Source organism: Xiphophorus maculatus, chromosome 23 (assembly GCF_002775205.1).
Source record: "Xiphophorus maculatus strain JP 163 A chromosome 23, X_maculatus-5.0-male, whole genome shotgun sequence".
Classification (NCBI taxonomy): domain Eukaryota; kingdom Metazoa; phylum Chordata; class Actinopteri; order Cyprinodontiformes; family Poeciliidae; genus Xiphophorus; species Xiphophorus maculatus.
This window is the reverse complement of record NC_036465.1, coordinates 28,423,221-28,450,795: the sequence shown is the minus strand read 5'-3', so window position 1 is coordinate 28,450,795 and position 27,575 is coordinate 28,423,221. Positions and strand designations below refer to the sequence as shown.

The window sequence follows — 27,575 nt, the reverse complement described above, 5'->3', positions numbered from 1 at the left end:
TCCTGTTTTATTCTTCTTTGTGGCTTGCGCCACAAAGCAACAGCAACATCTGATCAGGTGACTCGCGTGATGCTAAAAAGGTGCTTCCACTGCATAAACCAATTTTGATTCGGCCAAAAAAATACTTCATCACAGCGTCAAGACGTTTTATTGGAAACAAGAGACTCCTTCGAAATTGGTTTTTCCTCTTCAAGCAGATTTATTTTTGAAATGTCAAATTGTGCAATTATATGGTCAACAGAAACCCAGCTTGTGAATCTCTTTTTATTTTATGGCTAAAACTAGTAAAGTGCCACGTAGCCATCACATCACCCGTTCTGACATAGTTAAAGTTTCTCATACCAACATCTCATGAAGTGGCTTTGTCCTGAAAAGTGTGCTGTATCATCGTAGAGCTCTACCTTATTTAAACAGATGTTGCACAGCCACGACATAATGAGTTTATCTGCTGCCAACGTTACAAAGTGGCTTTAAATCAGGATGCCATCACTGCCAAAAAGCCATTTTCATCAAGCTAGAAAACCCAGCGCACCAGGCTTCATCCAGAACATAAACAAATCCATCAATAATAAGTCAGCTTTACTTTTAGCCTTCCTTTTACAAGACAGATTCCTGCGTAAATGTTTAGCTGACTTTACATTGTACAGGGTGGCATTTTGCATTTTGCATTGCATAGCACCCAAACCAGAGTCATTTATCAGGAGTAGATTTTTTTTGTCATCACTTTAGTTTGCCAAAATGCTCCCATGTTTTATCAAAGCACTTTATGGAGAATTTGTTACAACTCATCTGGTTAATAACTTCCTCATCTTTTGACCTCTACTTTTTTCTACTCTTATAACCTCTCTTACTCTTCTCCCTTTATCTTTTCTCCCTCATCCTTTCAATTATCCATCAAAGAAGGCCTCCACCTACCAAGTCATCCTTTATCCGTTTTATCTCGATTCTTATCTCATTCCAACCCAATTCATCTTTCTCTAACTCCCCCTCTTCCAAGTCCCTGGGATTAGACCTGCTCCTTTAACTCCTTTATTCGATCATCTATTTCTCCAGTTTCTGTGCAGGTTACTTTCTTCCACTCATTACTGCGATTTCAAACTGAAGTGTTTTTCACTCAGAGTGGTTGAAACATCTTAATGCCATCGTCCTTCATGTCAGAGTTGGGTTGGTATGGCGACCATTGCACACGCAGTGGTGGTTATGTCTCTGTCCATTCTGAAAACCAGCCACTGATCTGATTGACAGGCCAGCACCGGCCAGAGCGTCAAATGAGAAACAGACTGCTTACTAGTCTTAGCATTGAAGAGTGTAGTGGCTAGCATGCCTAGGCTGCGGTTAGTATTGAAGAAACCAATGATTTTATCAAGAAAAATGGTTGATATGTACTATCTATGAGTAGCATGCATTAGATACACGGTCATGTGTTCTTCTGACAGAATTTCCAGCAGGTAGGCACGCTAATCATTAGCCTATCCAATGCTAACTCAAGTGAATAATCTCCTTCTCATTTGCGAGCGCTGACTACTCGGTTACCGAAGCCGCCCAATCCATCGGGTTAGTAGCTTTCTTGTGAATAGACAAAATCTCCTGCGACAAAGATGTAGCCACCGCTGGGCACGCAATAGTCTTCAGTTTGACTCTAATACCACAGCACAGGATTGATCCAACTTACTATATAAACGTGGCTCCATCTCAACATGTCTTCACTCGAACAGTTTACACCTAGGAAGAGGAAAGGAACAGAACCTCAATCCGCTTTTTAAGTGTTACAACACCGCTGCATCTCTTTCACCCACCATAAATCTGATGAAATAGTCTAATAATTTTTCATGGCATTGTATGTGGGGGCTGCAGGGGGATCAGACCTGCTACCAATCTGGAGCAGAGCAGCTTCAGAGAGGCAAGTCTCCGTCGCTCTTCACTGGTAGACCAGCATCCCAGGGAGTAGATATAAACTACTACTTTCATGTTAAAGTTGTATAATACTTTTGAAAGGCGCAGTAGCTGCCTTACAAATAAGAAAACACACATGGGTCCCCTTACTTAAACTGCAGGACAATCAGGGAATAAACTGAATTCTGTGACCAGAACCGTCAGAGATGACGAGGAAAATTACTGACCCAAGCATTGCATTATAGCCTAAAATAAATTTTTGTTTACAGCTCTTCCAGAAAAAAAAGAGACTAAAACTGAATTGTCGATTGTCTGCAGTGGCGACCTTGGAAACTTTTGCTCCGACAAAGACGGAAAGCCTTTCCATGGCCTTATCTGCCTTAGACATGGCTGGAGGTGACAACCATGACCCATATGACAGAATTATTACTACACCACTTGCATTTTGCTGTCATCCGTTGTTTGAGGGTATGAGAAATATCTGAAAATCCTTCATTTCTGATTCTGTAGAACACGTAGAGGACAAGAGAGGAACAATGCAATGGTAGAGGAGCCCAGTGAAGCAGCAAATATCCTCAAGGATGTAAAAAAAACAACTGGTAGGAAAAAAAGACAGTGCTTTCTATTACCAGTGGATGTACTTTATTGTGCTATTTTCTTTATTAGACAGAAGATGGCGACCAATTATGTCTGAAATGAGAGAATCAAGCCTGTGATCTTCGAAGAAAAAGAAATTAATGAGCTGCTACTAAACAGCATTGATCTCTAATACAGCGTTTTACAGGATGGGAATTCTTTCTTCTCTTATGTTTCAGTTCTAATATTCATCCCCTCCACTGATTTGTAGAGCACTGAAAAAGGGTTTGTCAATTTAGTTGTTTTTTTTTCCTTTTGCTTTTTAACACACCCAGACGGATCAGCTAATCAAAAATAACATGAGTGTAAAAATATGCCTTTTTAAAATGATGATTTTATTTATAAGGAGAGAATAACTATCCAAGACGACCAGGTGTGAACCTTCCCAGGACTGGCCAACATACCGAAACTACTCCACAAACACATCGATGACTCATCCAGGAGGTCCAAAAATAGTTCAGGTCTTGTTTCTCTCTGTTAAAGTCAAAGCTTATGATTTAATAATAAGAAATCTACTGGACAAAAATGGCCTACATGGTAGCTCTCTAACATTTATCTAAAACATCTTCATGATCCCTAAACAGTCTTTGAACTGACATGATAAACATCCATCCATCCACTTGCACCCTTGTCCCTAGTCGGGTCGGGAGGTGCTGGTGTCCATCTCCAGCTAACATTCCGGGCGAGAGGGGGGGTCACCCTGGACAGGTCGCCAGTCTATCGCAGGGCAACACAGAGACAGACAGGACAAACAACCACGCACACTCACACCTAGGGAGAATTTACCTAACAGTCATGTTTTTGGACTGTGGGAGGAAGCTGGAGTACCCAGAGAGAACCCACCATGCACAGGGAGAACATGCAAACTCCATGCAGAAAGACCCCGGGCCGGGAATCGAACCCCCACAGATATTCCTCCCATAGCATCTGGTGTTTAACAAACATAGCATTTCAGAAAGAGGACTTCATAAACATTGCTGCCACAGCGCATTTGCACATAAAACACGCCAACAAACTTCTGACCAATCACGCAACAGTTTGTACAGTGCTCTGTCGAATTAGTTCCACCAGGACCTGATGTAAAGATGTTTCTCTGCGAAGAAAATTATGCAATTTTCATCACGCCAATCAGATCCGATTTAGGCACTTCAGTGTCTTCTTCAGAGGTTCCTGTGTCATTACCTTTAGTGGCTCTTGGTGCAGCGCCACCTCAGGCAAGGGGCTGAACAAGTTTTTACAAAGGGTTTGGTTGGTTTGACTCAGTGCAGTGTGGAAGCGAACCGCACCAGCTGATAATGTAACAAATGTTGCCATTTTGGCCTCCGATGTGACTCGGTACCATCAGGTGTGAAAACACGTTTTAATAAATCTGGGCTAAAAAGAACTCTCTCTCTGTATAAGACTCGTTGCAAGACTTTGGAAACACTCGGTGACAAGTTTTGTCACCAGGAGTTGCCCAACCAATTATTAGGTTGAGAGGATTTTTTTTTGTTTCATAAATTAAGTCATTTAAAAACAGCATTACAGAGTTATTCTAAACTAAACTAAAATAGTTTGAAGATCAATAAGCCAAAGTAAACAGCACTGTGAAGTCTATTGTTTGAATTCTTGTGCTAAAGTCTTGAGACTGTTAAACTTTGGGTCCTAAAGCTTCATGACTGTTTGAACTTACTGTTTATGTCACGTCTGTTCAGAGTCCTGCAGCTGTAAAGATAGATAACAATGAGTCTGGTCCTCACAGCAGCCAGCTTCTCACAGTCTGTCTTTTAAATACTTTTGGACTTCTTCTGTCCTTGGGTATAAAAGACATGCTTTGAACTCTTTAATTCAGAGCTGACACTCTGACAGAGCCTTCTGGCACTCTGTTTGCTCTCATCCTGTACAAGATTCCTAATAAACCTGACACAGTGCTTTTCACCTTAACAGTGCTTGAAGAAATTAATTTATTCCACACCATGTTTAAGTGTAAAGCCAGATCTCTCTTCCTATCCATGTGCTTGCACTTAGACTTACCCGTGTCCCTTTGGACTTACTTCAAACAGCTATTAAAATATTTCACAGCGAAATGGCTTACTCATCTATGTGGCTGATGCTTCATCAGTGGTGGACTTTTAATGTTCACCCAAAAATAAGTACATTCTTAAGAGGAAAGAAGCTTGATTTTCTTAGCTAGCAAAGTCTGGCATAAGGTTTAGCAAAAGTATTCTGCATTTTTACTTGGACTCTTAGAATGATAACAGTCAAAGCAACCATTGCATTGGCACACATTGTTTTAATTCCAATGCTCAGTCGGGATGTAGCGTAGCTGAAAGTCCTTTCCACTTTAAGGCAACTGGTGTGAGTTCGGATTAGCCGGCTTCTCAGAACATGTTAGCCTGATGGTGCTCATTTCCACCTCAGCGGGAAACCTTTGAATGAACTTCGGTGCCCCTCATTGAGTCCCAGTTTCTCTCACAGCAGGACATGCACAAACACAATTACACTTTGCAAACAAACAGCGTTGGTCAGAGGGGGAACCCTTCTGACAGGGGGAAGAGGACATTGGACGGATGAGCAGCCACTTTGTAGGCACTGCCGGGAGAAGAGACTCCTTTAGCATATGGAAGTCTTTCATTTTGGGTACAAATTCAAAAGTCAATGAAGAAAAATTACAGGACTGAATCTTTAAGTTGAGACCACATCACACATCAAGACCACAAAATACTAAGAAAATGTACCATTGCAGTGTTGATGTCAGATTTCTTTAGCCTCCTGCATCAGCACTACCTTCCAATAAAATTATGCAAACATAATACCTACATGAATATTTAATAAACCTGTAAATAAAAATATTCACTGCTAATCCAGCACTTTATTAGACAATTTGTGAATTAGAATTTGCTTCTGGGACTATAGGCTTTCAGTTACAGTTATAACAAAACAGCATCAATTGGTATATGGTGGTTGTCATAGCAACAGGAGCAAGCGCATGCCCAGCTCTGGTAGGTGTCCTATTATTTTTGTGTCTGAATAATTATCTCATTTTTAGTATTTGTGTTATTCTAGTGGCATAGCAGCTGAAATACTTGTCAAAACAGTCAAACACACAGCGTGCTCTGGCTCTGTCATTTATGTGGCTGACATTTCTCCTGTTTTATACACAAGTGTATATGTTTGTGTCAATATACTTTGTACCATAAGTTTAACTCTGATATTTCAGAGTTGTGGTAGCTGTCCCTCAGTTTTGAGTCAAAGTGGAACGCTTTAAAAAAAAAATTGCTTGGGAATACAAGTTTCTGCCGACATCAAAGTTCGTCTCAACACAGCAACGGTTAATCTTTGGTTCTCAAACGCTGGGAAAAGGAAGAGGGATTACACTGCAGGTCCGATGGATTAAGATAAAAATGTGCCCTTGCCGTTTCACAGGGCAAGAGGATCCTAGAGAACTATGATTTTGGTAAATGGAAACTGAGGACTTGACGAAAAGAGAACCTGATTAATGTTTGCAGTGTTGACTTAACGCTGTATGAATAAATGAGCCTATTGGGAGCTAATTTTCCTGTGTGTGCATTTTTAATGAATCTATTCTCCTTGACTCTAGTCGTTATGACTCCAGTGATATAGGGATTTTCTGAAAGACTGGATAAATGTTTAGGATAAACTTAAAGTACAAATCAGTGCAACAGAAAAAAGATTAACACAAGACAAACCATATACCTACACTTTAAGGCTATGTAAAGCAAAAGATTGCATTAATCATTGATCTACTCCTGAAACTGAATAATTAGTCATACCTTTCACACACTGGCTGTACAATCCAGGACTTCATAAAAAACTAAACGATCAGTTAGGAAGAGGGTGAATATTCTGAATATTTAAAACATACAATAAGCATTAGCAACAGAAAAAAGAAAAACAGCTTTCAAAATTTCAGACATGGCAAGACCTCAATTTAAAATGGTTGACAAGTTTAAGTCCACGCAAAAACCAAAGCAGAAGAGTTTAAAAATTATGCATAACAGTTTTTACAAAGGTGAACAGCATAGTCATATGTTGCATAGCTACAGGGAGCAGCTCAAAAGAGCAGTGTGTACTGTATGCTACAATTAGCATTTTAGCTAATAAGCTAAAATCACCAACTACCGTTTCATAACATACATTTACTCAATGTAATATGGTAACAAAAGTGTAAAAGTTCAAAATAACTAAAATGTAGGCTACCACTAGCATGTTAAGCAGCGTTACTCCATTCAGTGTTGTGTTTCCTCAAGGACTAGCAAGTTGGGTAACAATAACTTACTCCATTCAGTATGATAAGGCTTATCTTATGTGAAGTGTGATGGAAATATTACAATAAGTTAACATCTGCTAGTCATGTTATATGAATGATTGTGAACTCTCACCAAAAGAACTATTTGGGTTACATGTAGAAGGTTAGGAGTTGTTTTCTACAGCTGCAGCAGAACCAGACTGTCTCTCCCCTTGTTTTAATTCCTTATCCTTGGTATAAAACTCAAGTGTTGTCTCTGCCTGGCAGAGCTTTTCATCCAGACCTGCTTCATTGTTGATTATCCTACAAGGTCTCTGTATTGTGCACAATATATAAATAAACCTGATTGAGTGATTTCACCTGAACAGTGCTTGGAAATAGTATTTTTTTTTCCACCACAGAAGTTTAGCTAAAATGTTAACGTGAGCTTAAATGCTAACTGTAGTACAATGTCTAACAATAGCAAGTGTGTTAATAATACCCTACCCCACTTAAAATGCCTACAATCATCGTGTAACTACTTTATCTCAACAAAAAGAAGAATATTCCAGTAAAACTCAGTTGGTTGAAATATGTACAAAACTATGTGAAATATGTGGGTAAAATGGATGAAAGCTGTAAGCCCTGGGTGTTAACCTCTTTCATTTCGGGCCATGAAGATCACGATGGTTCTCGAAGAAACAGTTACGGCAGAATGTATTGATAAAACTACCCACAAACTGTAACAATATGATAGAATTCCTTGAATTCCACAGCAAATTACAAATCTAGCGATTTTTTTGAAAACCTGTCTTTTTACGTAAAGCCCTACTATTTTTAATGAATAGGAGGATCCAATTGCCTAAGCAACGTTTGACCGAAGGAGCCAGCAGTGAAACTGTTAACGCAGAATAATGCAAAATGGAACAAATTTACACTAAATTGGTACAGAAACATAAACATAGAATCCTAAATAACCTATTTAGAGAGTTTAGTAGCAAGAAAAAAACAGGTTAGGGGTTACTGTAACGAAAGCTCACGGCAGATATTTTGTCTAGAGGAATTCTAACGTTTCTTGATTACATACTTTTAGTGGTTAAAATGTACTGGTGTAAATTGTGTAGGAAAGTTTCATTTTTAGCTATGTTGAGATAATGTGTGCGCAGCTACATAGGGTTTTCACAAACTGCATTTCTCTCTCCAAATGAAGCGTCCAAATGAAGTCTCGCTCCGATTCTTGTGAGTCAGTTAATAGTTTCCATGGTGATTCTGACTAAAACAAACAACTTTAGTACTATAAAATGCCATGAAGTGTCTCCGGAACAATTCGTTTCCTGACTCTTCATCTAGTCCTAACAATTCAAAGACCAGGAACCTAACACATCAGACATCTGTAGGTTACTGCTGGTTAATCTGGATCACATAGATTGGAAAGACTTTAGTTTATCATGAATGAGTTTTTATCAGAAGTAAATCACAAGTCCTGTATCATTTCTAGGTACTTGTGGACACTTTCTGTTCTAAAACAAGATTTGCTGATGGAAACAATATACAATATAATATTGAGACATTACCATTAATGAATAGAAGATGTGTATGTTTTAAATTCATACACAAACTCTATGGATGTTTACAAAAAGTAAATATACTTTTGGATAAATGTTTTACAGATGACAGTGTTACAGTTGGAAGCTACAGAAATAACTCCTGATTAACACGTTGGACATTACGTGTTGGATGACTTCCCACCCAACTATGTGAATGACATTTATATTTCTTTTTATTTGCAGCCAATTTAATGATTAGGTTCTGTAACCTCCTCCTGTTGTGATCCAATTAGCATCTAGAATGATTATTTTTCTGTAAGGGTTTACATGTCTTCTAAATTTTGTTTGTGATGCTGCAGGAAGCGTCTTAACTGGAGTTATTACAACCACAAAGGGTAAAACAGATGATATAAAAGTCATAAAATATGGTTGAATTTCATTTTTTACCTGCTACAAATTCACTTCTACATCCATATGTAGACAAAAATGAGACGAGGCAACAGCATGTGAACATTTCTGAATAATTAAATGAATATTTGATGTGTTGTCCTAATTATTTTCACATGAGTGTATGCATGCCCACAGGGGCAGGAAATCATGTATATCACATTTGTTGATGCACTAGTAATAATATTACTCATGGTACATTTCCTGCCTGTATGAGGATGTAAAAACAAAATATAATTTCTTTTGACAAAAATATGTAATATGAGTTTAACAGTGTACAGGAAATTAGTTGGGGTTTTTTCTGATATTGGCCCAGTTTGGTCTGCTATGCATCTGTTTTAAGTAATAAATTATAAAAAAATAAAAAAAGATTGATAGCATCTTGACCATTTTCTTTTATATCACAGATATTTACTACCGATTGTTGGTCACATAATATCCCATTAAAATACACTTAAGTTTGTAGTTATAACCAAGATTATTATAATTATCTAAAAAGAAAGCTGAAATAGAGAAACATTTTTGTAACTTAATAAAAATGTTATTTTTATTTTATTAGTAATTAAATAAAAATGATAATTAATGTGAAAAACTACATAAAAACTAATTAAAGCATATTGAATCTATAGACATATTTCTCTTCATTTTTATGCTTATGAATCTGTTTATTAGCCTTTTAAACTCTTTTTCTGGAGAAATGTGGTATCTTCTATTTGAGTGTTCATTAGTCCATCAGTGTTGACATAATCATAACAAGTTTTTGGTTTCTGTGCCAAAAAATAATCAAAGTATGAAAAATCTAAAGCCACTACTATAACTAATAAAAACCGGCAAACGCACTAGTTTAAAGCTGACTGAATTAGACTAAAAGTCACAACAAAATAAAATTAAACTATTATGAAAAACCCAAAAGTATTATAAACGTGATATCTTCGCGTCATAAACAGCAACAGCTCATTTTGTTTTGCGATAACCTTTAAACGTGTTCTCTCGAAGCCTGATGAAAAAGAAAACTTAAGAGCAATCAGACGTTGAACAGAATGTAGCTCTCCTCCTTACCTGCTTAATGACTTGCTCTGCCGTCCTAAACAACCAGAGTTCCTCTAGTTGACATGCTGCACGCATGGGTGACTTTTTGGCAGCGCCGAGCCCAACCTCTTGTCACTGCTGTGACCTTGAGAGACCTCTGACCCAGGCATCAGACCGGATATTACATGGGTCAGCGGTGGAGACAAAGAGCTACACCAGTGCTCTGTGAAGAAAAAAAAAAGAACCTGATCCGACAGACGCCTCAGAGTAGGTTCATAGATGCAGAGTCACACGCAGGAATTCAGCTAGAAAACAACAGATGGTTATGAGATTGTACTGTGGCGGACAGGGAGCCGTTTGGAAAGGCTGAGTCCAGCTTGCATTACATTAGAGGGACTGAAACATGAACGCTGCTGCTCAAAATCTGCACTTCCTGTTGAGAATGAACTGCATACATGAGAGACACGGCCATTGCTAGCTATCTGGTCAGAGAATCCATGAAGACGTAAGAAGCAACTTGACAGGAAAGTATTGTCTATGTATGACATGTTAAGGCATATAAGTTGTTCGTTAATACTACAAAACACAGAGAGAGCAAAGCCTGAAATAAATAACAGACTGAATGGAATAACGCAAAGTGAGCCTGTACAAGTTTCAGAGGTAACTTCAACAACCTGCAATCCCTTTCCACTCATATACTTGACATAGTATTAAACGCAGACTAAGATTAGTATTTTTTATTATGAGATTAAAAAACATAATATTAGTAGAATAAAGATGCAAAATTACCAGAAAAACGTTGCAAAATTGCTAGAAAAAAACTTGCTTAATGAGGAAAAAACTCCCGATATCGTTAATTGACACCGACAAGTCTGTGTGGTTCTTGCTGCGAAATAGACTCAGTCGTTTTCACAATGCTTTCAAAGTCCTGCTGCTGAAGTCAATTTGATGCTGATGTGTAGTATCAGCAGTATTTCCAAATTTGCTAAAGCAATACAAAAGTATTACCAGAGGCTAATTGAATTGCACAGTTTGAGAATACAGTGGACCATTTTCCTTCAGCAGAAAATGGTCCAAGTGGGTTTTAATTATGAGTGTTATTCTTAAAAAATGCAAAAAACCACAAGTACTTATCCATTTCTCAAGTATGTGTTAGATTGTCACCTTAGGTTCCCAATGAATTACCTGGATTTTTGTAGTTGTAACATAACAAAAATGAAAAATATCAAAGTTTGTGAATGTTTTTGCTGTCTTGGCAAACCAGCCATTGTTCCCAACTCTGATGGTTCATGCAGGGAAAAAATGAGAAGAGAGACAAACAAAATGACATGTTGACGTCATCACTGAGTTTCCCAGAATTGATCCATTACAATTATCTGATTTTCTCCCCAAACGTCCAACAACAGTCCAGTGATAAACTCCATCCACCAGTGAATCCTGTATTTGTGTAGCATTACACCTCACCAGGCTGTGTTTTGTGAACCTTTTTAATAAATCCGTGGTGCATCCACGTGTTGCGACGGCAGCTGTGTGTTATCAGCCTTCTGCTGGGATGTCCACTTCTCACAAGGCAGCCTGCCAGCTCACAGCAGTAAAATGCTAGTGCAGGGCTTTGTGAAAATGTTACACCTCTCTAAGTGGGCGAGAAAGAACCACAAGAAGCAAAGTAAAGTGAGTTTACTTTGCTTCTCTAATGCAGGAGTTTGTAGCCACAGTTTTTGAGCCTTTTAAGCCAATTATTGCCATAAAATGTTGCCCATTTTCACAAGAAGTATTGTAGTTTGAAGAAACCTGACCAGTCTGTACACCCATAATAGCATTTCATATCACTGTGCAGGAATTTCCTAAGCAGGATGTATATTCTTTCTTAAGCAATGGACCAGTGCTTAAATAATAAACCTAAAATGCATTACTAATAAAAAATATATTGATTCTTATATATACAACAGACTTGTGCTTAAATAAATCTATGATATACAATTTCTTATAACTGCTCGCTAATCTAAAATAAAGTGGAAAATAACCAACTGCCCCGCCTGTTCAGCTGCCCCGCCTGTTCAGCTGCCCCGCCTGTTCAGCTGCCCCACCTGTTCAGCTGACGGTGGCTAAGAATTGGCCCAGCGCCAGGTAACACCTGCAGACTAAACTTGTACAACAGGAATGTTAGCTACTGGTTACATTACTGGCAGCTAACGTTTGAGTTAGTGGTAAACAGCAACTTACAACCCATACACACACAAAAGGTAATGGTTTGTGTTATGTGATTACTAATATTTCATGTATTTATTTATTGCTATTGAATTAAATGATGCGTTTTTATGCATATTTGAAATCTCAAAAGTTGCCATCTATTGCACCTAATTGTATTGCAGTAGCAGAGAGTTACCAGTAGGAGGCAGAGTGAGCTTGTAGTCCCTCCAGAGTCTGGTACCTGATGACCGGCTGCAGAATGGACTCCAGGAGGATTTGTGAAACACAGATTTGTTTCTGCCTCGTCATTCCTATTATCCAGCTGGCAGGTAAGTAGGGGGTAAATTGTTCTTACTTTAACAAAATAACTCTCTGAATAACTGATGTAGTTTCTATAGAGTCCTTTGGTGTTTTATTTACCGTTGTCATAGCAACTGAACTAACCTTTATATATATATGTATTTATTATGTTTTGCAGCTGAGAGTGGTCGGAGTGACGGCTCCGCCTACTTTGAGTGAGTGCTGCAGGAGTACAATAAGTATGTATTTTCAGACAGTCATTGGCTCACAGTCTTTCTTCTTTATCATTCTTTCTTCTCACTGGAGCAGCAGAGCCAGGCAGAGGTCCTTCTCCTCCTGCTGCTCCTTCAGCAGGTTGGCCAGATGTGCATGTTACTCCTGGAGATGCTGCTGCTCCTCCATCACGATGGCTTCAGCTGAGGTTTAGTCGGAAGTTTAGTTGCTGATGTTACCAGGATGCCAGTGTCGTCCATGGATGTGGCTCGCCATCACATCCACACTTCTTTGGCAGTTGAAGGGTGTCATAAAAAAAATCCAAAAAACTGTTTATACATAATGTGCAGAACCACAAAAAAATGAATTCATTAAACTTCAATCACCTTGTACACAAATAAAATCACCATGAATAAAATGTTTCATATGTTTCATAAAGCTTGCATCCTTTCAACTTATAAATAAAAATAACCTCACCCTGAAATTATTTACACATTTTTTAATGTATTCATTTTTTAATTTTTTTTTATTTTCTCCCCTCCAGGGGGTCTTTTGTGGGCTCTAGTGTCCCTTATATGAAAGTAGGCTGACAGGAAAGGGGGAAGAAGAGCGGGGAAGACATGCGGTAAATGTCGCTGGGTCTGGGAATCGAACCCGCGACAGCTGCGTCAAGGACTCAAGGCCTCCAAACGTGGGTCGCGCCATCCCCTACAATTTTAATATGAAACTGTTACTGGCACCAGACTTGGAGGATTTGAGCTCTGTATAGCCGGTACACTGTGGATCACAAGGAGGAGGCAAGTTATTACAATTCTGCCTCGGCCAGAACTCATTTATTCTGAATTGAAGAAACTGAGACTGCAGAAGGACATTTATATAAGAAGATGATCTTCTGTTATTTCTTACCTGAAACAGTGGACTTGAGTGAAAAGCTCATTTGAAATTAGTTCCTAACGGCTCCACACTATGGCAGCGAGTGAGCGAACCAAGTAGGACTCTCCACACCACTTAGTGTGAAACCTGCAGCCGGTTCATTCCCCGGACGAAGACCAGACCCCAAACAGCTGTTACTGGACCGGACACAGAGTTGTAGAAATACTTACCAGATCACACAGTCTGACCATAGTTATGTGTCATTCATTGTTTCATTTATGAAGCTGAAGTAGCGGCAGCGGCAAAACACCAGCTCCTATGGCCAACTCTGTCCTTTTCCTCCTGGGTGTGAACTAGGCGTTAGAGAAAAAAATTAAATAATAAATCTAGAGGCTAGACTGTCACAGTAAAAAGCCGCTGACTTCCGGTCTTCTCTACTTCAACATTAACGTTCTATCAAGATCTACCCAATTAGGCTGACATGAAACTGCTAACGTATCACACAACCTACAGTGTGTCACAGTACTGGAGATTCAGCTGGCAAACATCTACAGCTCCTGTCATGGACCAAGAAATTTATTCAGGACATGTTTCTCTGTCACTCTGATACGTTCAGCTCTGTGGCTGGCTGCTTATCTTTGTTCTGCTGATCCGCCTCGGTGACTGTTCCTCTCTGCTGCCTCTTTGCTTCGAAGTAGACGTGGAGCACAAAGGGAGGCTCGTTTAGACTCATGTTCAGTGTGGGGATGACCCAAGCAGGCTTTGTCTCCCCAAATCTAAATAATCAATTCATACTGAATTCCAGTCCGACAGCTGGATAAAATTAATTACAAAGATGCCATTTATATGGCTGAAAACTATGCATTCAGTGTGAAGGGAGGGGATGATACATTTCATCAATATAGCACTTGAGTAGCTTATCGGCGACGTTTGAGAAGCTCACATCTTGGTTTCATGCTCAGCAGTTTGTTAACCCTCTATGGTACAATGTTGACAGTGTAGTTACAGTTCACTGTGGGTAAAGTGCAACTATTATTTACTGTATGTATTGCATTAAATTGGCAGGTTCATAAGACACTAAGGATATTTGTGCATTTCTGGTTTTCCAAAATAAAACACAAAACGCGGTAAAATTCACTTACATATTGCAGAATAACTTCCAGCATTCAAAGGGAAATGAAGCAACTTTTCAGTGTTTTTAACACCGTTACACATGCAATGTTTTCCAATATTATGGGTAAATGTCGCGATGAGGAAATTGACTGTTTGACCCTAGATATTAGGAAGCATGGAGTTTATATATTTAGTTATTATCTATTTCATTTCAAGCAGTTCTTTGCAGTTTTAACATTACACAAACTGATATATGTTTCTGAAAGATTGCAGATCCATATTAGAACGAGCAGCCAGGTGTGGATCTCTGCTCAACATCTTGTCCCTGCATTGGCGAGTCACAGAGTCTCTACCTCTGCCATTTCGGTCACTGGGTTGCTAGTCCAAATTGAACCGAGCTAACCGGAGAGTTAACTCTAAACAGAGTGAATAGTATTAGCTGGTGTGCTAATACAAGATTTCATGACAGGTGCTCCAGTCTATGGTGAAGTCCGTAGCCACAGCAGCTAGCGTCTGTTAATGGAGAGTTAGCTTGAAAACTTTCTCCGGTGAATGGACAGTTAAGCTAGCTTGCTAGTACACAAAAACAGAGGCAAGCCTTCGAAGCAAGAAGAGGTATTTTAATGATATTTCGTCGTGGCGCACGCTACTTAAAGGATACATGATGCAAGTGTCGAGATCAGCAGCCAATCAGGATTGGCGTAATGAGATAAAAGGTTTTGAAGAATACACAGGATGGGCGTATCCCATAGTGAGACATCAAAACGAATGCTATGAATGAGAACTTGTTTTTATGCCAAATTACATAAGTATCAGGGTTTTTTTTCCCCTTCTGACGTGGCTGTATTCCTCTGTCTTCCTCAGATTTTGTTTCCTGGTTCTGTGACCACAGCCCTACACAACTGTATTTCATCTCCTCCACCGGATTCCCATGTTGTAGGTGGCTGCTGTTCAGGATTCAGTCTTGCGTGTTGTTCTTTGAGTATCGACCTGTGAAGCGTGCCTTTCTTGCCTACCATTGTTCTCAGTGTTTCAGAATTGCTGTTATTGCCTCTGCTTTCTCCCCTCCTGTCAATCAGTCCACATCACCCTGTTGCCAGAATAATCTGGCTGCCAACCCTTTCAGACTGTCAGTCAGTTCTGCTCAATCATTCACCCAACACAGATTGCTGGATAAAATCACTGAAACAATAACTTTTTCTTTGCCTGCCTTCAGGTCCAGCCTTTGACCTCTGAAACATTGACCCGATTGGTTTCCTCAGAGCAATAACTGATAGTTGTTTTTGGTTTATGAGCACAGCGGTTGCTAAATCCACTGACATATAAGTGTGAATGTTGTGAGATCTCATGCTTCACATTTTTCAAATAAAATCTCACAATATTTTGATAACTAATAGAGGAACAGGGAGAGGTGCGCACAATCAAAGGATTGAGCGTTTGTGGGTTGATGTCAACAGAGTAGTTTCTGATTTTTATAAGCCACTTTTTAGATATGTGGTTGAGATAGGGGCTCTGGATAACGAAGTACTCATATGGGCCTTACATTATGTATACAGTACATACAGTGAATTCAACAGTCTGCCAGTGAATTTGTTCAGCAGTGGAATCATCATGCCCTAAGCTCAATGCATAATTTGTCCCCTCTAGCACTGAGGCATACAGGTTTGTTTTCTGAATCTCCTCAGTTTGATGATTTAACCCTTTTTAACATAGAAAACTGTGGTGTTGAATATTCTGTTCCAGGTAATTCAAATAACAAATCAGAGCTCATCACATTCACATGGCCAATTAGAGACATCACTTTAGGCCCGCCCCATTTCAACGGGTCTTCCTAATGTTTTTCTTCCTTTTACTCTATGGTTCATGCAGATTTCAAAATGTTTTTAAAGAAATAGAACAACATGATGGTAAAACCTTCTCTCAACACTGGCTGCAGGCGGCAGCATGTGGGCATGGCTGAATAGCGAATTCTAATCCCTCGTCGTTTGCTTACGGTTTTCTGTAAACCACACATGCGTCATCTGATTTGAGCCAAACTTGTTAGGATTGACCTTTGTTAACCTCTGAAGAGCCCCGTGGCATTAAATTGCAATTCAACTCCACTGCACACCCTGGGTTATTCCAACAACTCTATCTTCTTAATACATCAGTCAATCTACACCAGATTTTTTGTGCATCCCCAGGAAGCAGTGCTGAACACATCAGTGTATATCACCTAGTGTATGGGTGCAGGAACTGCGCGAGGGTGTGGACGGTGGCGAGTGGGTGGCATTGCTGGAGCTCTTTAATTTATTTTTGATTTCTCAAACATGCATTAAAGAATCAACACAACACTTCACGTATGTTTTTGACGAGGAAATAAAATTATAACATGATGTAAAGCTCATGTTAAATTTGACCTGTATTCTTGTAACTTTATCACTGTATTGTTTTTCTGCTGGTTGAAAGATAAACGTCTACTCTTTCTTGTTGTCTTAGCATTCCTTCACATATTTTCTAAATGTTTGAGATAAGACATCTGATGGAGAAACTCTAGTTACTGGTGAAAGTTTTGGCCAGTTGTTGGCTACCACTAATTAAAAAGTTAGTTTCGCAAACACTATAGCATTATACCAAGATGAAGCTAATGCCAAAGGAGGCGAGGAAGTAAAATTGTTGCGTAAACAGTCTTCACGCACTTCAAAATAAGAGCCTGAATATAAATGTTTAACTACTCAACCGAAAGTTAACAAAACAGACAAGTCAATTAGCGCTTTAAAAATAATCTGGCAAAATGAATTTAGCACAAAACATTTTCTTAGCTAGCAAAAGCGCTAAACGATAAATGTGCGGTACTGTTGACGCATTAGAATACATGTGCCCACAGCTGCTTTTGGGGAAAGGCGTTGTATTTTCTAAAGTCTTCCGAACTCGTCACTGATGGTTTATAGATATCTCATACATGAATAAATGTATCCCAGCTGTTTTAAAACACTACAATAAAGTCTAGACATAATAGGGCGCCTTTAACCGCAAAGAAAAAGAAGCAGTCAAACCATTGGCTTAATGTGGAGTAGATGTGGAGTGCACACTCTCCACACACAAGGTCCCCATTTCAGTAAACATTTGCTAATTCCACTGAGATATGTAATTAATGACTGCAGCCTTTAAATCAATACTCCAGATCCATACACTAACATTAGCCGGGCGACGTTATCAACTTTTCTTCCAGCTCCCTCTCCTCCTCGGTCCTGCAGATGCTTTGTTCTCCTGTTAATTAGCAGCTTTGACAGAGAAAGTGAAAAGCTCTGAGACACGGTTAGTTGCTCCAGTGCTCCCCAGCTCCACCATGCAATCTGTTCTCATCAGCACAGAGAAACACGTTGGGACGCTACCCGCCGAATACATCAAGCTGCTAATATCAATCACATGTAAAAATGAATAAAAACAAAACAAAAAAAACCCAAAACTAATTAGTATCTATCGTAATCAGCATTTCGGTTCCTCGTCTTACTTAAGATTGGATGAAAGAGCAGATCTGGCACCACGAGGTGCTTCGTAAGTAAGACGGATGGCCGTCAGTGAGTCATGAGTATAAACGGGGTTTCAGGCTGAGAGTTGGTATTGATGATGTGTGCTTGTGTGGGAGGAGGGGTAGACCAAACTAATTAGTACTCTGGAGGAGTCATGTCGTCTATCTAACAGCATTCGCATCAAAGATTCATACTCCATGCATTTATATCTGTCGACTGACCTGCTAAAGTGTGACTGGCAAAAAATAAATAACAAAAAATTATACACTGCAATATGTGGTTTTCACCAACGAATCACAGCTGAAGAATGTTAATCACTTTAGACCGGATATGCGATATACTTCACATATATAAAGTGTAGCATCCAACCTATTAACAAGTAGCATATTGTTCAAATTTACAGGAGCTGTTAATGGAGTGTTTCCATTAACAATGAACTTGAGCACATTAAAATGTGTAAAATAAATGTGCTTAATGGAAACGCGGCCGTCCATAAAAGGTTTTTGTGTTAGGATGAGGTGGCTTCTCTCTGTATAGAAGTAGATATATTTGGCAAAACTGCAACAGAAACGCTTTTTTTACGCATCACGAGTCACGTGATCAACAACTGGACTTTTTTTTTTCTCCGAAGAGTTTTTGCGGCACTAGTGGCTCGTATTTTTGCGACAGTAGGCAGACAGGAAGGAGGGCGAGGAGAGGGGGGAAGACATGCGACCTTCAAAGGTCGTCGGGACGCACGCCCCAACAGCTGGACTTTAACCACTGGCGACAACCACGAAGGCAGTATGAGGATTATGGTTTTTATTTTTTCAGACAATGTGCAGCATTGCACAGTTCATAAAAAGTTTAGTTTGCCACACGAATCTTGTAAATCATCAGCTACAATTAACCCAAAACGCCACAAACGTAGTTGCTCCCAAGAAGCAGGGCTTGTTGGTCCAACGCCTGAATCAGACGTCGATCTCTCCTCCGATGACTAATAGATGATGAGCACTAGTTCCATGACTGAATTATGAATATATCTGATGTAATGGTTTACGGTGTACATGACTTTTTTTTTTAAAATAAAAAAAGTTATTCACGTGTAACTTCCATTTAATTTCTTATTTAATGAAAACTCTGCAATTGCAAAATTCTGTTTTTTAAAAGCAGAATACAGACAAAGATTTCCTCAGAGTTGTAATTTTAATGCAGCCATCCATCCATCCAATTTCTTGTGCTTATCCGGGGTCGGGTCGCTGGGGGTAGCAGCTTCAGAAGGGAGGTCCAGACTTTCCTCTCCCCAGCCACTTCTTCCAGCTCCTCCGGGGGAATCCCAAGGCGTTCCCAGGCCAGCTGAGAGACATAGTCCCTCCAGCGTGTCCTGGGTCTGTATTCAGACCCAGGACACGCTCCTCCCGGTGTGTGATGGCCAAATCCATGGCCACACTCCTTTGTCGGTAACTCTAGTTATGCACAATTTATTTTTCATACAAACACAACACTTTAGTTTCAATAAAAGCATTTATTAGCTGATTTGAATACATTTGTTCTATTTGTTAGCGCGCACATTTAGTTAGCATATGTATTTATATCAACTTAAAGTTCATTTTGTTTGCTTAAGATTAACTCTGTTTGTTTTCCTGCCGGTACTTACCCACCTTGGAGTTGCCAGACAAAAGATGGAGGTCAGGGCTCAGCAGACTTAAATGCTGATTGGACTGCACCACTAGTTCCTGCTGGCAGGGGGGATTTGTAGTTTCTTTGTTTAGATAAGTTTTGTATTTAAGTAAATATTAGTATTTAAAAGTTTAATATTTTTGATTTTCATTTTTGGTTCTTTAGTTTAGCCAAACTTAGCTGCACTGCTATTTGTTTTATATTATTGGTAATTGTATTCTTTTTAGTTACCCTATTGTGTCCTGATTGGTCTAATCAGCCAGTATATAAACCCCTGTGAGTCATTTCTTTGTTAGGTCACTTATGTTTGTTTGTGCAGCCAGTTTGTTTACATTTTTGCCTGAGTTCAGTTTTGTTTCTTTGACCTCTTTTATGAGCTCAGTTTATCTTTTGTCATTTATAATCTTTGGGTTAAAATAAAAATAAAAAAAACGTATTTTTCTAATATGTCCTGTGACTCCTCCTGTTTTTAACCCGGTCCATCACATGGTGGGACATGCCCTGAACGCCTCACCAGGGAGGCGTCCAGGAGGCATCCTGACCAGATGCCCAAGCAGCTAATCAAACAAAATTGCCTTTCCTAGTTTCTCCATCAGAATTCAGATCCGTTGCCATGGACGATTTCGGCCATGTTGTCCCTAATCCAAAATGTTACATCCAGCATTTTTTATTTCATCATTAAATGGTATCCTCATCCCCCTCGAAAACTGGAACAAAATGAAACCAAAACTTAACTTTAGTTTAAAATATAAACTATTAACAACTAAACATAAACTTGTTGCAGTGAACAGTGACAGCGCGTGGTCGCTTGAATTCACGATAACTGCCGCCCCCTCTACAGCATAACGCTCAGGTGAACCAAACAAAGAGCAACAGCATGTTGCAGATCATTCTACCTGCAGCTGATTTAACGGCACTAAACTACGGAGAGCAGGCTCCATGAAACATAAACAACATTTAACTCCCACACGCTGGCTTCAAGGCGCAAATTAATGTAGACTTACACACAAAACCTCCACAAACAAGGCAAAACCATATGTATAAATGAACATAATGTGAATCCTAGCATAAAAAACTTAATTTTTAGCCCTAACCTGTAAATAGCTGCCTTTATAACAAGGCACCATATATATTTTCCACTACATAAATGTATATGCACCGTGGAATCAGGTTCAGAATCAAAAGGGCAGCATCTGACTAAAGACCCAGAGTCTAATCTACATAGTTTGTTGTTGTCAGTGTTTGTTACATCACATAAAATCTGAGAACTAATATAAAAAAGAAGAAATGAAAAATAAAATCAAGTAATCAACTTTCTTTTCAACTCCTCACAATGTAGTGCTGCTGCTGTTGACTTTGCTTAGGAAGGCTGTTGATTTGCTTGTAAGTGAGGTTTAATTTGAAATGTTGCTTTATTTCTCAAATCTTTGTTACAGCTCAGTTAATGTTGCTATTTCTCCCCAAGGTTAAAATCTTATTGAGAGAGGATGCTTCTACAGATATTTCAGGACTTGACTGGATGTTGATAATGTTTCTTTCAGATAGCAAATAAGCCCACTGAAAAGCATGTACATTTTTTTCACAAGACTTTATTTCAAGTCTTGTTTTTCCCCCCAAATTACATTTTTGCTCCACTTGTTTTCCCCAAATAATATGTTTCAGAAGAAAAGAGACCCCAAAAATGCCTAAAACAAAGCAGTCATTTTCAATAAATCCGACTATTATTGAGCTTTTATTTCTGTTAATTATTATCATTTTCCACAAACATGGAATGAAAACATGACATTCAAGGTTAGAATATTAGTTGACATGTCAGGTTTCCTCTGAGTGTGAGTGCGAGTAATGCGTCTGTTCCAGCGAGGATCTTGAGCCGGGCAGCCTCATCTGAGTGCTAAGAATAAAGGAGCAGCAGAGCCCTGATTATCTTCCTGGCCTTCTCCTTTTAAGTCAGTCTCCTTTGCAGCTGCAGTCAGCTGTTACCATCCTTTGATTAGTTTCTTGAGTACTTACCAGAAGTTTTACTGTTCCTGTGTTTTATTGCCTCCAGGTTCGTGGCTCGTCACTGGATTGTACTAGAAGGATCCGTTTACCGTTTTCTTCTCCTGTGGTACCCACCTGCAAAACCTGCTCTGCTGTGTTTCCCCAGCCCCACTCCGCTCCATCAGAAAATCTGGCTCTCTGTCACGGCCTTACCTCGCACTCACCTCTGGAGTCTTCATCACCATTCTCCACACAGGACCCTGGACTCCTCTTCCCCCAGACCTCCCTAGAACCACTCTGAAGTAAGCAGTTCCTATCGCATGTCTGATCCCCTCAGTCCTGGCCTTCAGTAACTTACTTCTTGTTCCAGGCGCCTCCGATCGTGTGACGCTAACCGCTCCCCAGAAAGGGTCTGAAGATCTGTCAATTGTTTGTACCTTTTAAAAATAAACCTTATTTCCTTTACTTGGACTTGTTGGTTCTGCAAGTGGGTCCGAAAGCTGAATCCGAACATGACATGACACCTATATATAAAACATTGAAATATAATCCAGAAATGTTGGTTTAATAGTAAGTATGTACATTCTTATCAAATGTGACTGATTATACACTGCTCAAAAAAATAAAGGGAACACTTAAACAGGTGTTTAACACTTAAAGTGTTCCCTTTATTTTTTTTGAGCAGTATACATTAAGATGTATAAAAATCCATTTGAAACTATTTAAAATAAAACCAATGCCTCTTTTGGGGAATTAAAAAAAAATCATTTCTTCTTCAGAATATTAAATTAGACTTGCTTTTGAGCCGTAATAAATGGAACATTGACCAATATATTTGATGCGCATTAAAGATTTTAACGACAGCATTCCACAAAATATAACGCCCGTTACTGGTTTCCACAACTGTTGACTGTACAGTGTGCTTTTTTGTGTTGTATTTTACATATGTAAGGCACTTTGAACTGCCATTTTGTTGAAACTTGCTGATAAATATATTGGTTTAAAATTCATTTAATATATACCCATGAGACATTTATGACTATGTTCCACTTGATAAACTTCAAGGCGAAAATCATTGGTGGTTCAGGGATGTGAGTCCACCACACAGACATTCACAAGTCATTTTTTCAGTCCGTTCTCAAGGCTTTCGCCCAAAATTCAGAGTCAAACTTCAAGTCTCTCAAGACTGAAATAAACTCCACTTTTGATGAAAGTAACAAAGCTATGAGCTTATTACATTCCTGGATCTCTTTTGGTGGTTAATCGAAGGCTTATCCACTTTTTATTCCCGCACAGTGATTTTCACTTAAAGTCATTGTGTGTATTTTGTGAATCCTACACCGAGATAGAAATCCGAACAGTTTGAACCCTGTTCCCGCGATGATTTCAGATCCCAGATTCCTAAATCCAGCCGGTGTAAGCGACCTGCTTCTGCTTAAGGGAGCCGTTTTTATTGAACAGATTAAAACTGCATGCTTTCGTTTTGAAATATACACATGCATGTTTTTTGAAGTTTCAGGGAGTGAGTGTGGTCTGCCTCCTTTTATCTCCTTCAGTTTTGAAACCATCATCTTTTGTCCCTTCCTTTTAATTAATGCTTCCTCCCCCATTCTACGCTTTTCCCTGTGAATTTTCCAAATCATTCCTCTGGAGAGGGAGCAACAGCACAGCCATAATTAACCAGCTATTAGCTCACCGTTGTGCAGTCAGAAAGTGGGACATCTACCATGGCAGAATCAGCAAATGGCTTACTGGTTAATTACGTCGCACTACTGGTCTGTCCCATGGGGAGCTATCCATACAATTAAAGTTTGTCTTGCCCACTTTTTGTTTGGGTTTTGTCTGGCAATAGAGCAGCCAAAGACAATTGGAAAGGAGAAAATACACATTTTAGTCCAAGTATACAGATATTCAAAATCTAAAGAGCTGAGGGATGGTTTGATAGTTTTGCTGCAGTTTTTATCAGCAGAAAATATTAGATGAAGGGAAAATGAAATGATCAGAAAGTGATTGTTTTGACTGACTTAACTGGTTGTTTGGAAGGTTAATACAGCTCTCAAAGACACACCTGAATGAACAGTAAGACTAATGAAACTTGGGACCAAAGTAGACATTAGTCCATAACAGACACACCACTGCACTAAACACAAGGATCCATGCAGTCGGATATACAGTATATATATAATTGCAAGCCAGGCCGGATATAGCCCGCGGGCCTTGAGTTTGACACATATGGTCTAATGGATCATTAAAACCTAGAGGGAAAGTGGAGAACTGTCATTTTCAAGGAAGAAATCTGGTTGGGGCTAAAAAAAACGTGAATGACTGACTCAATTGACGATCATTTACTCATTTGGTGAAATCAAATAGAAGAAAAACTACAGTAGAACTCAGGGCTATGTTTAATAGCAAAAGGAGGAGAATTTACTCGAGGGATTCAGACTGAACAGCTGCATAGCTGTATGAAAGTCGCTGAACAGTGAGGCTAGAAGAAGTCAAGTTCACCAATTTGTTCACGTTTAACAAAAAGACTATCACTTTGCAGTAGTTGTGAATGTTTTAATGATGAGTTTTACATTAGATCCTCATGAACTCTCCGGTCCTGTTTATTAATAAGCTGGTGTCAGTCATCATAAATCCAAAACAGCCCTCTGTTTGGTTTGGGAGTGCTTTCCAATTAAGATATTCAGAACTGTGGTTGAAAGATCTATTATCTCTTTCCACCTGATGCCAGTTCTATTAAAATTACAGCCTGAAGTCAAAGCTGTTATCTTGACGGAGGAAAGAAAATGATAGGCGTGAGGTCTGTTTGTTTTCCTACACCTCAAAAGGAAGTTAATTTATAACCTTTATTCAGCTGCAACATGATCCACACAAATTACTCGTATGGTGGGTTAGCAGATGTTTCTCAGAGATATTTCAGTCTAGTCGCGGTTCCATTACAAATATGTGTAAAACTTTGTTGGTATTACCATAATGTCGAAAAACACACAATTTCACCACCGTGTTTCTGTTAAACACAGTTAAAATCGCCTCTGAATGTTTGTTCACACGATATGTCATTAAAATAAAATTCCACGTCATCATCCGCCTGCTGCTTCTTTGTTGGTTTTCGCAAGTAGTCCAATTCAATTCAAGTCCATCCAATTATTGATCATAGGACTTGTGTGATGCGAAAAAGTGTTCCCATTGAAACTCACTAATTTTGATGCAGTCACAAAACCAGGAGTTTTTTTTTTTGGGGGGGGGGGGGGGGGGGGGGTTAAATCGGTGTTTTCCCATTAAGGGGATTCATTTTTTCATAACTCCATTTTGCACAATTTTAAGGCCAACAGAAACATTGACTCCACATCCAGATGTGATTACTGACATTCCCATGCATAGTCAAAGGAAATATCACATGTTGGTTGTCAACCTCTGTTAGCTTTCTCATCAGAAATCCCATAAAAATGGTAATAAATCAAACCTACGTTGTACAAATCCGCTTACCCTTATCTCTAGGGGTTATTGGGCTAACTGTGGTAGAGTCGTGACCCGGGTCACCACTCGATCACAGCTCAGATTTGAATTGTCATACAACAAAAGCCAATTCAAAGATTTTTAATTACAGGAACTTCGTTTTCCCCAATTCCAACACAGTCAAAGTTATACATGAAGACTCAAATCAATACAGACCCTGTTTGGTCAACTGTTTGGTTGAATGATCCCTTAGCATATAATGTCGAGCTACAGGTGGCATTCATCTTAAATAGCCTGGTTTTGTACCTCTGATAGCACTTCTAAACGTAATGTTGGCCTCGTTTATCCAGTCCAAAATCAGTTTGGAGTGGTGTGCCTTTGAATAGTGTTTCAGCGTTTACGTCACTTTTAGATGTAAAAGTCTCACCTTGACTTTAGTAAAGAGTTCTTCTTGGAGTGGAGGTCTAACAGCTCAGCCTGTAGCTGTTTCTGCTATCATTTTTTTTATCCGCATTTTGACATTTTCCACCAGCCTTTTCCAGGTAGATGGAAAAGGCAAAATTCTAAATAACTTACTCGGGTTCACAAAAAAGTTTTTACACTCACTTGCAGTGATTTTTGGCTTTTCCGAAAGAGAGCGGTTATGGAGAGACGTTAACACATTTGCTAAAAAAAATTCTGACATAGCGAACACTTAGCTTACTTGACTCACGTCGTCAGCCGTGAGTCACATTCAGAAATGTGAGCCACCGTTAGCGTGCAACACGTTCCTGAAAAACCTGAATTTTTTGAGATGTGTGGTCCATGGTAGTTTACTTTTGTTGACATCAGATGAAATTACGCTTGGCATAGCCTGACTGGTTCACAAATAGGTGAAAAGATGTCTAATTTACCTTTTTTGTGACATATTAGAAGTTTACTCAAAATTCACATCAGTTGACTGAAAACAGAAGAGTCACATGTTTCCGTAGAGGTTTTCTCCATAACACCTCTGGCTTGTTGTCGAGGCTGAGATGTCAGTTTTGGAGCCGGATTTTAATTTTTATTGTTTTATATGGGCGTTAAATAAGACAAAACCACCATTACTGAAGACAACAGCCATGGTGTTCCAACGGATTCTGATTCATCATAGGTATGAGCCTTGCTGTCTGTGTTCGTCCTGAACTTTCCAACCAATTTCCTGACAGTTTGCATCAGATGAGTGAAACTTTGATGCAACTTGGCATTCCAACTGAATTTGATACAAATACAGCAGAGTGATATTGCGCCTCTGGAGTGGCCCTGACCTCAACCCTGTTGAAAATTTATGGGGCATCCTTGAGAGATGGGCTGTGACAGGAAGCCAATGCATTTCTGTGAACTCTACAATTTCTGCAAAGCAATGGGCTCAAATATGCCATCAGTATTTACACCAGAAACCTGTAATGGCAACAAAAGATTTGTGGTTTCTCTCTTACCTTGAAATGAAAACTGAAGCACCCACTCTCAAAATTAATTACATTTACAACCTGTATCATTATTTCAAATTAAAAAAGAAAACGAAAAAAAACAACAACAGTTGATGTCCATTGTTCATAAGTGAAATGCTGCTCTAAAGCTTTGGAAGCAAATAATAAATTGACACTTTCAGATAAAATCCTTCACATGATTTTATCATTAATCTCATGCTGACCAAATAAAGAAAGCCAAAATGAGGGTGAACCAAAAACAAATGAATAATCTACGATGGACAGATGGATGTGTTATGGAATAATGGGTTTGGTTTGGCTCTGAATAACAAAATGTGCCAATGGCAATTATTATCAAAGTTTACAATATTGATGAAAATGACCAAGTCGGGGCACCACTGAAAGCCAAAAACCTTTCAATCTCACTTATTGCTTTACAAATACTCGCCTAGTGAGGTGTGGTGTTATAGAATAATTGATCTCAAACAGTGAGCCCTGCATACATAGAAACAGACAACTCTACAAAATATACGAAGTAGTTTTGTGGTCAAATCAGCTATGAAACCTTTATGGGAACATCAGCTGTTCAGTGTTTAAACAATGTGTTAATGCACAACAGAAGGGGAAATAAAATAATTTATAATATTTCAAAAATAATATGCTGAAACAGAAATCAATAACCTTTTGGACAACTGATTCTTAATGTTTTGTTAGCTTGCCATCCCAGTGACTGCTACACGCAGAACTAGCTTAGCATGACAACAAAGCAAAATGCTAATTAGCAACCCATTTTAGTCCCACAAGTACCTGTTAAGCACTATTAATAAAATAATCAATGTGTTTATTATTTCTGAAACTGTCTTATAGTTTGTCCCCCAGCAAACAGAACAGATCAGATTCATTTATTTCTATAGCACATTTAATCTACAAGAAAGTTAAACGTTCTATATATATTTAAAAGCACAAATATACTAAGTAATAGAACATACAGTGAGTCAACAATCGAAACTTATAGTTTAGGATCTACGCATGCGCAGTTTGATCCAAA

General features: G+C 39.0%; 1 long non-coding RNA gene across 1 annotated transcript; it reads left to right on the top strand.

Moving 5' to 3' along the window:
• The first annotated feature begins 12,176 nt into the window (after positions 1-12,176).
• Positions 12,177-12,694, top strand: LOC111606860. Its single transcript, XR_002752263.1, has 3 exons — positions 12,177-12,299; positions 12,449-12,485; positions 12,580-12,694. It is a non-coding gene; the product is annotated as an uncharacterized LOC111606860 (long non-coding RNA).
• The last annotated feature ends 14,881 nt before the right edge of the window (positions 12,695-27,575 follow it).